A 12257-nucleotide genomic window follows, 5' to 3' on the forward strand; every position below is an offset into this window, starting at 1 on the left:
ATACAGAATGGCAGGCCTTCAGGGTTATCCCCTGGCCTTTTTCAGAAACTGCTGCTGGATATTTTGTGTTACCTGCGGGGACTGTGTAAGATCTCATTCCAAAGGACAACAGTGCAGTACTCCCTCAAGTCCATACTGGGGTGTCAGTTTAGATTTTTGTGTTTAATTCTCCGTAGACTTAAGCCCACAACCTTCTGAAGAGGCAGTTGTACCCAGTGAGCCACAGTTGACACAAAATTGTTTTTGTGTTGTTCCAATAACTGCAAAAGACTGACCACGCTCATTATCTCCCCCAAATTGCAAACCTACAATCTACCAGGGTAGCCCGGTGTGCCTTACTGTGTTGTGTGATGCCTAAATCAACAGCTGTCACAGCAAAGTAATGTCAGTGCAGGATTAGATGAGAGCCCAGAACATGGATCTTGCAGCACATGTATTTTTTTAAGCACCATGTGAATCAAAAATGAATTCACCCAGAGTAACCAATGCTGGTAATCATTTTGAAATTAAACCAGGCACTTCTGATTGTGATCTACTTCCTCCCAACATCAGGTACACACCTAAGGTCATTGTTCATGAGATGACCATTTCCATCCACACCCTTATAAATTTGGAACTTGAAGCTCCACAGTATGACTATCATACAACCATCTCACTCTAACAAAGAACACATTGGAATTGGTTTGTTATTGTCACAGAGAAAAACTTGTCTTGCATACCATTCATACAGATCAATTCATTACACAGTGCATCGAGGCAGTACAAGGTAAAACAATAACAGAAAGCAGAATAAAGTGTAATAACTGCAGAGAAAGTGCAGTGCAGGCAGACACAAAGGTGCAAGGTCATAACAGGATAGATTGTGAGGTCAAGATTTCCATCTAGGGAACCATTCAATCGTCTTATAACAGCGGGATAGAAGCTGTCCTTGAGCCTGGTGGTACGTGCTTTCAGGCTTTTGTATCTTCTGCCCAATTCTCCTGTTACATTGGGCCAGTTTCTTTCTTTTCATACGATTTTAAAGCAGCACTCTACTGATGTTGGGAGACGTAACTGGGTAGTTTCAGGTAGCCTTCCAGATGCCTTCCAAAGTATATAGAGTGTGCTTCAACTAGAGACACAAGAGAATGCAGATGCTGGAACGTAAAACAAAAGCCAAACTGCTGGAGGAACTCAGTAGCATCTGTGGAGGCAAAGAGATGGTTGACGTTTCAGGTTGAGACTTTGCATCAGGACTCACACTGTAATGAGGTTTAAGCACACTGTTGTATGATTAAACTAACTGGGAGCATTTCTCCCAACATTTAGCTGCTGAGAAACCCATTCAATGAGTGCTTCACTGGTGACACCAGTGGCAGCTTTGTGTTGCTGGAGCCCTTCTTGGCTAGCCATCCAGCATGGGCTGGAATTCCTGTGGCAAGAGGCAAAGACATGCCCATTTCAGAAGAATCTCCTTGCAGAGGGTCTAAAGAGATATTCCATCCTGCTCACATCACTCTGATGCACAATGTGTTTGCAGGCTCAGGATTTTCAAGGTTGTCATCACTGAGATTCGTGATATTCTCTGGGAAGCCCTACAGCTTTACTTGGCTCTGGACTGCCCTCTTATAGAGGTCAGGATCACAATGATTCCGAACTTCATTGGCACAGGATCTTCCTAAGTGACTGCAGACTCTGCCATTGCTGTATCAGAGATGACACGAGGTGAAGAACACGAGGTCTCCCAACATTGCTGGCTTCCCATTAGTGCAGGCAGCCATGGACTTCACTTCTGTCTCTATGCAGGATCCCATTAAGGACCTAAACATTTTTATGAATAGGAAAGATTTTTACTCCCTCAATGTGCAGGTGATTGTGGATCACTAGAAGGGATGGTTAATGCCATATATCTGGGAAGCACATATTTTTCATCTTCAGGGAGTCTGCACAACCAGATACTTTTGTTGACCAGAACTACCCACGTGGATGAATCCTGGGAACGAAGCCTACCTTCTGTTTCCCTGGCCAGTCCCACTAGCATGCTCAAACTACAGCAATTAAACACAGATAGAAGAGCCAGGACATTAATGAAAAATACCATTGATCTCCTAAAGATGAGACACTTGCCTCCATCATTTGGAGGGCCATCTTGAGTACACACCATGTACCTGTGGAAAGTTCATCTTCATCATATGCTGCATTCTGCACAGACTTTCCCAATGGGAAATAGCTGAACGGAGACCCAGACCTGAAGGCCATGAGGCTGAGCATGCAAAACTACGGCAGCAAGAGTAGCTGGGTGAAGTATACCAACACACAAAGCGCTGGAGGAACTCAGCAGGTCAGGCAGCATCTATGGAGGGAGATGGACAGTCGGCACTTTTGGGTCGAGACCCTTCATCTCAACTGGTCGACGTTTCAGGTCGAGGCCCTTCATCTGATGTTGCCTGACCTGCTGAGTTCCTTCAGCATTTTGTGTGGAGCTCCAGGTCCCAGCATCTGCAGCCTCTCATGTTTTCAGGGTGAAATATATGTGGGCAGAGACACATCCCTGCTCAGCAACCAGTTTCATCTCCCAGATGAGTGCAGAAAGTAGGCGTTGGCAACATGTTAGGGTCTCCCTAATAGAGAATTGATTTTCATAAGGATCTTGCACAATTATGGTCCCCAATACGAGTCAAGTGATGCTTGCTGTAGGAGAACAGAGATCAGGGAGCCCAGAAGATGCATAAAACCCTTTCACATCCTGGTGTACAGATCCTCCTTCAGTAACGTAGAAACATGGAAAATAGGAGCAGGAGTAGGCCATTCGACCCTTCGAGTTTGCTCCTGCTCCAACAGTTCCCTGCTCTAGCTTTCTCCCCGTATCCCGTGATCCCTCTAGCCCTAAGAACAACATCTAACTCCTTCAATATCTTTAATGATTTGGCTTCAACTGCTTTCTGTGGTGGAGAATCCCACAGGTTCACCAATTTCTGGGAGAAGAGATTTCTCCTCATCTCAGTCTTAAATGGCTTAGTCCTTATCCTTAGACTGTGACCCCAGTCCCAGACTTCCCGGCCATCGGAAACATCCTTCCCTGATTCTAATCTGTCCAGTCCTGTTAGGATTTTGCAGGTTTCTATAAAATCTAATTTTTCTAAACTCCAGTGAATATAAGCCTAATGTCTTCACCTAACAGTTGTGCCATTGCAAGAATCATTCCAGTGAACATTTGCTGAACATCCTTCCTCAGATAAGGTGGCCAAAACTACACATTACTCAAGGAGTAGTCTCACCAAAGCCCTGTACAATTGCAACAAGGTACCCCTGCTCCAATACTTGAATGCTCTTGCAATGAAGGCCAGCATACCACTTGCCTTCTTAGTAGCCTACCTAGTACCCGTGTGCTTACCTTCAATATCTACTGCCCAAGGACACACAAGTCTTATTTCATCTCCCCCTTTCCCAATTTATCACCATTCAGATAATGATCTGCCTTTCTGTTATTGCTACAGAACTGGATAACCTCACAATTTATCTACTCCATGTTGCTATGTATTTGCCCCCTCACTCAATCTGTGCAAATCAACCTAAATCTTCTCTGTATCCTCCTGTGCTCACTCTCCCATCCAGCTTTGTGTCATCCACTAACTTGGAGAAATTACATTTAATTCCCTCATCCAAATCAATAAATGTCATGAACAGGTGGAATCCAGCACCAATCACTTTGTTACTCGTCCCCCTAGTCACAGTCTGACACTTGGAAAAAGACCCATGTATTCCTACTCTTTGTTTCCTGCCTATCAATCAGGTCTCTTTCCATTTCAGTACCTTATCCCCAAACCCATGTGCTTTAATTCTTATGTGGGACCTTATCAAAAGCTTTCTGAAAGTCCAAATTCACTACATCCATTGGTTCTCCCTTGTCTATTCTGAATTTGCATTGTCAAGAGTGATTTTTCTTTCACAAATTCATGTTGACTTTGTCCAATCCAGTCATTCTTCAAGTGCTCTGCTATTACATCTTTTATAATGGATCTGGCATTTTCCCCACTATCAGTATCAGGCTAACCAGCCTATAATTCCCTGTTTTCTCTCTACCATTTTTTAAAATCTGTGGGTTACATTGGAACAGTTCCAATGAATTGGATGGTGGTCAGAGTCCAAAGTACATTGGAAAATGACCACTACGGCATTCAGTATCTCTAGGGTCCGATTGAGAACTGCGTTAGTCTAGACTTAGTGCTTCTTTCTCGATGAAAATCATCCAAACACTGTTTCAAGTATCTTTCTGAGCAAGTTCCTTACTTTTTATTTTTCCTCTCAACCCCATTCTCCTGCCTTCTCTGCGTAACCTTTGACACCCTTACTAATCAACCTCCACTTTAAATATACCCAATGACTTGGCCTCCACAGCCATTTGTGGCAATGAATTCCACAGATTCACCACCCTCTGGATAAAGAAATTCCTCCTCATCTCTGTTCTAAAGTCCTTCTATTCTGAGGCTGTGCCCTCTGGTCCTGGCCCCTCTGGAAGTGTGTCTGTAAGGGGAGTAAGTCTATCAGCGAGTGTGTGGGTAAGGGAGGAGCATCTGTAAGGGGAGCATATTCATAAGGAGAGTGTGTCTATCAAATATCATGTGATTATTGCACAGCAAATTGTCAACAGCTATGCCAAATTAAACACGGTCCCATTGAGAACTGCGTTAGTCTAGACTTAAGTGCTTCTTTCTCGATGAAAATCACCCAAACACTGTTTCAAATATCTTTTTGAGCAATTTCCTTACTTTTTAAATAGAACACAAATTTGTACTTGTGCTAAACAGAACAATGTGTTTTACTGCACCATTAGTAGGTGAAATCCAATTTCTAGGATAAAGTAATTCACATCTTCACCTTAGGAGTGGAGCTGTGAAGTGTTCAGAGCCCTATTTTTAATCGGTTTCCTCAGCTCCAACTCTTGGTTGCAAAATGCTGAGTTCCTCCAGCATCATTGTGTTTTTCATCCAGATTCCAGCATCTGCAGTCCTTTATTTCTCTTGGTTACAAAATCTATTAAGTTGCAAGTGTTTCTTCCTGGTGCATCCCATGTGTTCCAATTCACCGCCTGATCCATTGGTGCTACAGAATTGATGCTATAGATATTGATAATTTCTTTTAGATTGCAAGTTTTTAAAGTTTTTTTTTCTGGATGTGGTTTATGCATATTTCAGCTAGATATAAACCACAGCCCCAAGCTTAATATTGCCCTACTTTCCTGAAAGACACACTCTCCTTAAGACAGTCTTACTGTGGTGGTTCGATGCTGTGCAAGAGCTCTAGAGCCTAGTTCTGATGAAAGATCATCAACCTGAAACATTAACTCTGTTTTTCTCCTCACGGATGGAGCCTGATGTTTAGTACAAAGCATTTCCAGTCTTTATGTTAAGTATAACCTATTGGCAAGTGCATCAACCCAGCAGAATCTGGATAATGTGGGGAGTGTGGAGGCAGTGAAGTGATATGGTAATGGTGCAAGGACTTGACTTTCATTCTCAATGCTAACGGTACAATACCAGTAACTATGGTAACTGCATACATTATATATTTTTTTTTTTTTTACAAACAACTTACTCTAAACCTCATTCATGACAAAGCATTAAACACTGACCCTCCCGAGGGATAATGATGAGTGTGATAGTTCCACATGATTTCCATACAATTTCACTGTCTCCTCATCTTTTCACAGAAGATCAAAATACCCTGGGGAATTGTTCCCTCTCCACTAGTCACTTTCATTTCCTCCCCTGTCTCCCAGCCCACTGGTCTCTCCATGCACCTTTATCCTTCTTCCTCATCCTCCATCTTATCCCCAGACCAATATTCATCATTTCCTCCCCCTTCCATTCTCCTGCCTGCTCTCTAATCTGGGTCCAATGCTCCCATTATCTCCTGTTTGAAGCAAACACTGAACTTTCCCAAGTATCTAGGAGCAGGAGTAGGCCATTCAGCCCTTTGAGTTTGCTCCCCTTTCAATATAATCGTGGGTGATCACCCAAATTCAGTTCCCTGTTTCAGCTTTCTCCCCATATCCCTTGATCCCTCTAGCCCCAACAACAACATCTAACTCCTGCAACTTAGATTTATTTCTTTCACCTGAACCCTGCTTTCTCCAGACCACTGCTGATCCATCCTCCTCTGGTTCAGCTGATGGTTCCTGCTCATACTTGGACAAATTTCCTATTGCCTCTTTCAAGAGGCAAGAGGTGTGATTAGAAGTTATTCCTCATCTTGTCTAACTGTGTGTACTTGTTAAACAGGGTTATCATCACTGGCTGACCTACACCAGTTCTCTGCATCTTCCTAAATGCATTTGAGAAGCAACAGATTCTTCATTATGATGAGATGATTTAAACGAGCACTCTTCCACCCCATCTCCAAATAATAAGCAAACAATGTTCAAAGAATAATTATAAAAGAACAATTTATTTGTCCTAGTGATTATTTTTATTCTCCAGTGACAATCTGGAGATCAATCTTCTAAGTGCAGGAGTCTTTAGGACACTCCTGGACATCCTACTGCAGCAGTACTTTGGAAGTATATGCAATAAACAGGATTGAGAGACTGTGGCAGTTCAGAATGAGGAGCTGGGGCTTCAGTGGCTGGGAGGACCCTGCAGGTTGCTTTTCTTCCTTTCCCTCCTCAATGTTGCTGCATGATTTATTTGCTCTTGCTGCTACAAAGACTTCCTTTTTCTTCATGCCCAGAGCCCAATGGCACCCTGTGACTGTGGTTGACTGATCACACGCTACAGGCTCAGCTGCTGACTGCTTCAACGTTCCAATCTGTCACTCAGGCTGCATTAACCCCACTGCACATTTACAAGCGAGCTCTCCACTCTTTTAAAATAGGTCAAATGTTTTAGAAGCAAGATAACTAAAGGAAAGAATTGAGACAATGTTGTTGGTGCTTATTCTTAAAGGAAACATACACCACTTCAAAATGTGTGTTTTTTTTTAAAAAAAGCATCAAAGTATATTAAGGATTTTTAGGAAGAGTTTTATGTACATAGTGATTCATCAGCAATTTATCAGTCTGTAACACAATGATAAAGGTCCTACTGTCACTGGACACTGAGGGGCTGGGCTCTATGTAACAGCCTCTCAAAGACTCCATGGGTGCATTGTTGAAAGAGGAAACATGAACAACCTTGATGCATTGTGAATGGAATGCATTGGTTTGATGGCACAATAAATGTAAAGACAGACATTGATTACATTGTATTTCCTGTATACATTTTTGTGAATAAACTTGATATTTGAAATAAAGGAACATATTTACTATTGCTGGGAAGCAGGTTGCAGTGTTGAGTACATGCACTTTGTTTTTTGTTGCTGCAGCATTTCCAGAGAGGTACATGGAGTGGAATGGATTTGCTGGGAACCTTTCATACCACCCAGTATTGTGTGCTCTCCACTGGCCTGCTTGTGGCATCCACTGGGTGTGTTGGAGGGGAAACTTCACCCTTGGAAGGAAGATGCAGCAGGGAAAAGGCAACATGGATAGTGAGTAAACACAGTCAGCCAGAAGTGATAGGTGTGTTTACACTTGAATGACTTCCTTACCTTGTGCATGTAGTGGTGCCATGAGGGGTTCTGATCTGTTGGTGTTGGCTGGAAGTACATCTCCACTTAGTGTCATTTGATTAAATATAAACAACTCATTGGCTGGGGTCTCTGGTTCTTGGAAAGAAAGTCTTATGGTGCCTTTCACAAGCATGGGCCTCCTCAAGGTACTAATAGCCCATGAAGCAGTTCAAGTATGCTCATTGTTGCAATGCAAGGAACCAGTAACAAAATGCTGGAGGAACTCAGCAGGTCAGGTATCATCTATGGAGGCAAATACACAGTCGACATTTCGGGTCGAGACACTTCAGCACTGGAAAGGAAGGCGGCAGAATAAAAAGGTGGGGGGAGGGGGCAGAGCACAAGCTGGTAGGTGATAGGCAAGTCCTGGAGAGGGGTAGGTGAGTGGTGGAGGGGGGGGGTAGGGAAATGAAAGGGAATGATGCAAGAAGTGAGAGGTGACAGGTGGAAGATGCCATGACCTCTCACCTCTATCCACCTGTCATCTCTCAGCTTCTTATATCACTCCCTTTCATCCCACTCCCCAACCCACCTACCTTCCCTCTCACCTGGACTCACCTATCACCTGCCAGCTTGTGCTCCTCCCCCTCCCTATTCTGGTTTCTGCTCTGTTCCTCTCCAGTCCTGATGAAGGTTCTCTACTCAAAATGTCGAGTGTATTTCTCTCCATGCCTGACCTACTGAGTTCCTCCAGCATTGTGTTGCTCCAGATTCCAGCATCTGCAGAAACCCTTGCGTCTCCAAGGAAACTGCAGGCAGTTTGTGCACAGGAAGACCCTAAATGCTTCTCTATTGATGCTCCAATCTATTAATTACAGACAACTTCAGGTGGTGCTTTCTCAATCTTAACAACCTCATTCTTTTTGCTGGTTGTCTTTAAAGCAGTTCCCTCTGAAGAGCCTTTTGCCAGAATAAACAGTTTTGCTCTTAGAATCATACAACATGGAAATAGGACCTTTGGCCCAACTGGTCCTTGCCAACCAAAATGCCCATCCAAGCTAGTCCCATTGACCAGCATTTGGCCCATAACCTTCTGAACCTTTCCAACCCATGTACCTGTCCAAATGTCTTTTAAAAGTTGTTATTGTACCTCCCTCAACCACTTCCTGGGGCAGATCATTCCATATAGTTACTGCCCTTTGTGTAAAAAAAAAAGTTGCCCCTCAAGTTCCTCTATCACCTTAAACCTATGCCCTCTAGTTCTTGATATCCCAACTCTGGAAAAAGACTGAGTGCATTCACCCTATCTATGCCCCTCATGATTTTATACTCTTCTATAAGATCACTTCTCAGCTTCGTACATTCCAAGGAATAAAGTCCAAGCCTGCCAGACCTCTCTAACTCACTCAAGTCCTGGCAACATCCTTGTAAATCTTTTCTGTACTCTTTCCAGTTTAATAACATAGCAGGGTGACCAAAACTGAATACAATACTCCAAGTACTGCCTCACCAGCATCCTTACAACCACACTAAGACCTCCCAACTTACATACTCAGTGCCTTGACTTACGAAGGCCAGCATGCCAAAAGCCTTCTTCACCACCCTGCCTACCTGTGACTCATGAACCATGTACTTGTACTCCAAGGTCCCTCTGTTCTGCAATGCTCCCCAGGGTCCTACCATTTCACTATGAAAGTCCTACCTTGTTCTTCCTTGTAACTTTGAATATCTGTTAGGTTTCCCCTTTGTGTTGACAGGGGAACAATCCCTTCTTTCCAGCTACTTTTGACTTCAAGTGTGCTGCTGACAGAGTACATGTTCCTGCAACCAGGCACTGGACAAGGGAAGTGAATTCCATGTAAACTGTTCCCATCTAGTGCCAGGGAGCCTGCAGAGTTGCAAAGAAATCAGCCCTACACACAAAGCCCTATGCATTAACACAGAATCCAGGAATAGTATATTCCCATGATTATCTGACTATTGTTAAAGCTCAAGTGCTGTCCACCATACCTTCCAATCTGCAGTTATCACCCCTCTTAAAACAAAACTTCTGACCCCTGTCCTTGCAAACTACAATCTCCAACCTCACCTTCCTTTACAAAGTCTTCCATCAGTCTCCCAAATTTTTGCCTAGTTTTCCAGGGAATGCTTTTGATCTGAAACAGTTCTTAAAGTCACGAATGATATCAAATGTGCTCTTAGAGGCCTTGTTCATATAGAGCTTTAAACAAGTGACATCAAACAAGTATTCCATAGAACAAGAGAGCCTGTGGCATCAAGGATTAGAGACCGGCCAAGTAAGAGTAAAGAAAAATCATTTTAAGACAGAGGGTAATATGCAGTGGGGGTTTCCCTGGGTTTGGCACAAGGACCACTGCTTTTCTATATACTGTATTCCTGACTTGGATTTGGGTGTGCCGGGCACAATTTTCAAATTTGCATGACAAAACCAGAACAGCAAGGAGAATGAGAAGAGCCTTGAAGATTCTAACTGGCTGGTGGATTGGACAGACAGGTGGCAGATGAAATAAATGCTGAGAAATGCAAAATATGTGTTGTTAGCAAAATTGAGAAAATGCAGAGAGACCTGGGGGTATATGTGCATAGTGCATAGAAAGTGGCAGGGTAGTTTGAGAAGAGGCTTTAAAAAAGCAATAGCTTCATACTTAGAGGTACTGAGTAAGAGAGCAAGGAAGTCAAGATGAATCTTTATGAATCACTGGTTTGACAATAGTAATATTGCATCCATTTCTGGGTGCTATACCTTAGGAAGGATGTAATGATATAGTTTGCTTTATTTTACTTTAATTTATACAGCACAGTAACAGACCCTTCTGGCCCAATGAGCCCATGCCACCCAATTACACTCATATTAACCTACTAACCCATACATCTTTGGATTGTCAGAGGAAACTGGAGCACCCAGAGGAAACCCAGTCATGGGGAGAATGTACAAACTCCTTACAGACAACAGCAGAAATTTCAAAAGGGTGTAGAAGAGACTGAAATGATAACAAACATTGTAGATGCTAGAAATCTGGAAAAAACAAATTGCTGATAATATTCAGCAGTTTAGGCAACATCCACAGAGAGAACCAGAGTTAACATTTCAGATCAATGAACTAGTCAAAGTGATAAAACAAGTGCATTTTAAATTGCAGACAAGTTGGAAGGGTGGTGAGAACAAAGGGGAAATCTCAGGAAAATGCAGGCCCTTTGGCCCCTTGAGTCCACACTGACCACCTGCAAGGGTGACCCTGAACTTCCAGTTGCTTGTTATTTTATTCTCCTTCCTACACTCTGACCTGTCTCTGGCCTACACAGTTCCAATGAAACCCAACTGAACTGCATCCAATCATTTGACTGGACAAGTTAGTCCTCCAGACTCGTACTGAATGTCAGATAACCAGCCTTTCCAGTTTGCATCAGAACCCATTGGTTCTGATAAAAAAAGTCATGAATTCTTCCTCTCTCCATGGATGCTGTCTGGCCTGGTGAGCATTTTCAGCAGAGACACAAAAGACTGCAGATGCTGGAATCAGCAGCACAAAGAAGATACTGGAGGATATCAGCATGTCAGGCTGCATCTGTAGAATGAAATGGGCAGTCAGCAATTCAGGTCGAGACCCTTCATCTGGACTGAAAGATAGAGATAGATCACCAGTATTAAAGGGTGAAGTGAAGGGGTGGAACAAGACCTAGCAAGTGATGGGTGGATCCAGGTGAGGAGAGGTGATAGGCAGATGGAGGAAGGGAGAGTGGAAATAGTGACAGAAGCTGGAGGTGATAGGTGGAGGCGACAAAGGGCTGAAGATGGAATCTAATTGGAGAAAAATCAAGCAAGGGAGGTGGGGAGGGCAGATGGGAACAGTGGGGGAAGGGGACCTATTGGGAGGAGTGTGTGGGTGATGGGCAGATGGAGTGAAACAGGGTGATGGGGGCTGGGGTGATTATAGGAAGAACTGGGTAAATCAGGAGAGAGAAAAGGGATAGAGGGGGAGCAGTTTACCAGAAGTTAGGGCATTTTCAGGACTTTCAGATTTCCATCCTGCGGTGCTCAGCATCTCAGTTCCAACATACTTCTTGCTCTCTCCTCTATCCTTATTCATCTGCTATTTACATCTCTTCCACACAGAGCAGCTGTGATTACCAAGCCATCATTGTTTGCTTAACTGGCACCACCACTATTTACATCATTCAGTCTCTCTTGGTCTCCACCCTATGACAAGCATTCCCTCTATTCTCTCCACCACTCCCACTTTCCTGCAACTTAAAACATGCTTGTTTTTTTTGGAAAGTTTGCCTAGTCCTGATAAATGGACATTGACCAGAAACATCAACTGTTTTTCCCTCTCTCTCCAGTGAGGCTGCCTGTCTGCTGAGTTTTCGCTAAAGTATTTGCTAAGGGAGTGAGGGACATTAGTTTTGTGGATAGTCTGGAGAAGCTGGAACAGAGATCCAAGATCTAACAGAGGAACGCAAAATGATGTAGACAGTAGATAGAAACTGTCCCCATTGACCGAGGCATCAAGAAGTGGGGGGATATAGAATGAAGATGTCTGGCAGTGGGGTCATGAGGGAAAACTTCTATAACACAGCTAGTGGTTAGTGTCTGGAATGCACGATCGGGGTAGTATTAGAGGTAGATTCAAAAGGGAGCTGGGCAGGAATCTGAAAAGGAATTTGCAGGGCTAGGGAGACAGACTAACTCAAGTGCCATTACATTAAGC

Source organism: Pristis pectinata, chromosome 10, assembly GCF_009764475.1.
Source record: "Pristis pectinata isolate sPriPec2 chromosome 10, sPriPec2.1.pri, whole genome shotgun sequence".
Taxonomy (NCBI): Eukaryota; Metazoa; Chordata; class Chondrichthyes; order Rhinopristiformes; family Pristidae; genus Pristis; species Pristis pectinata.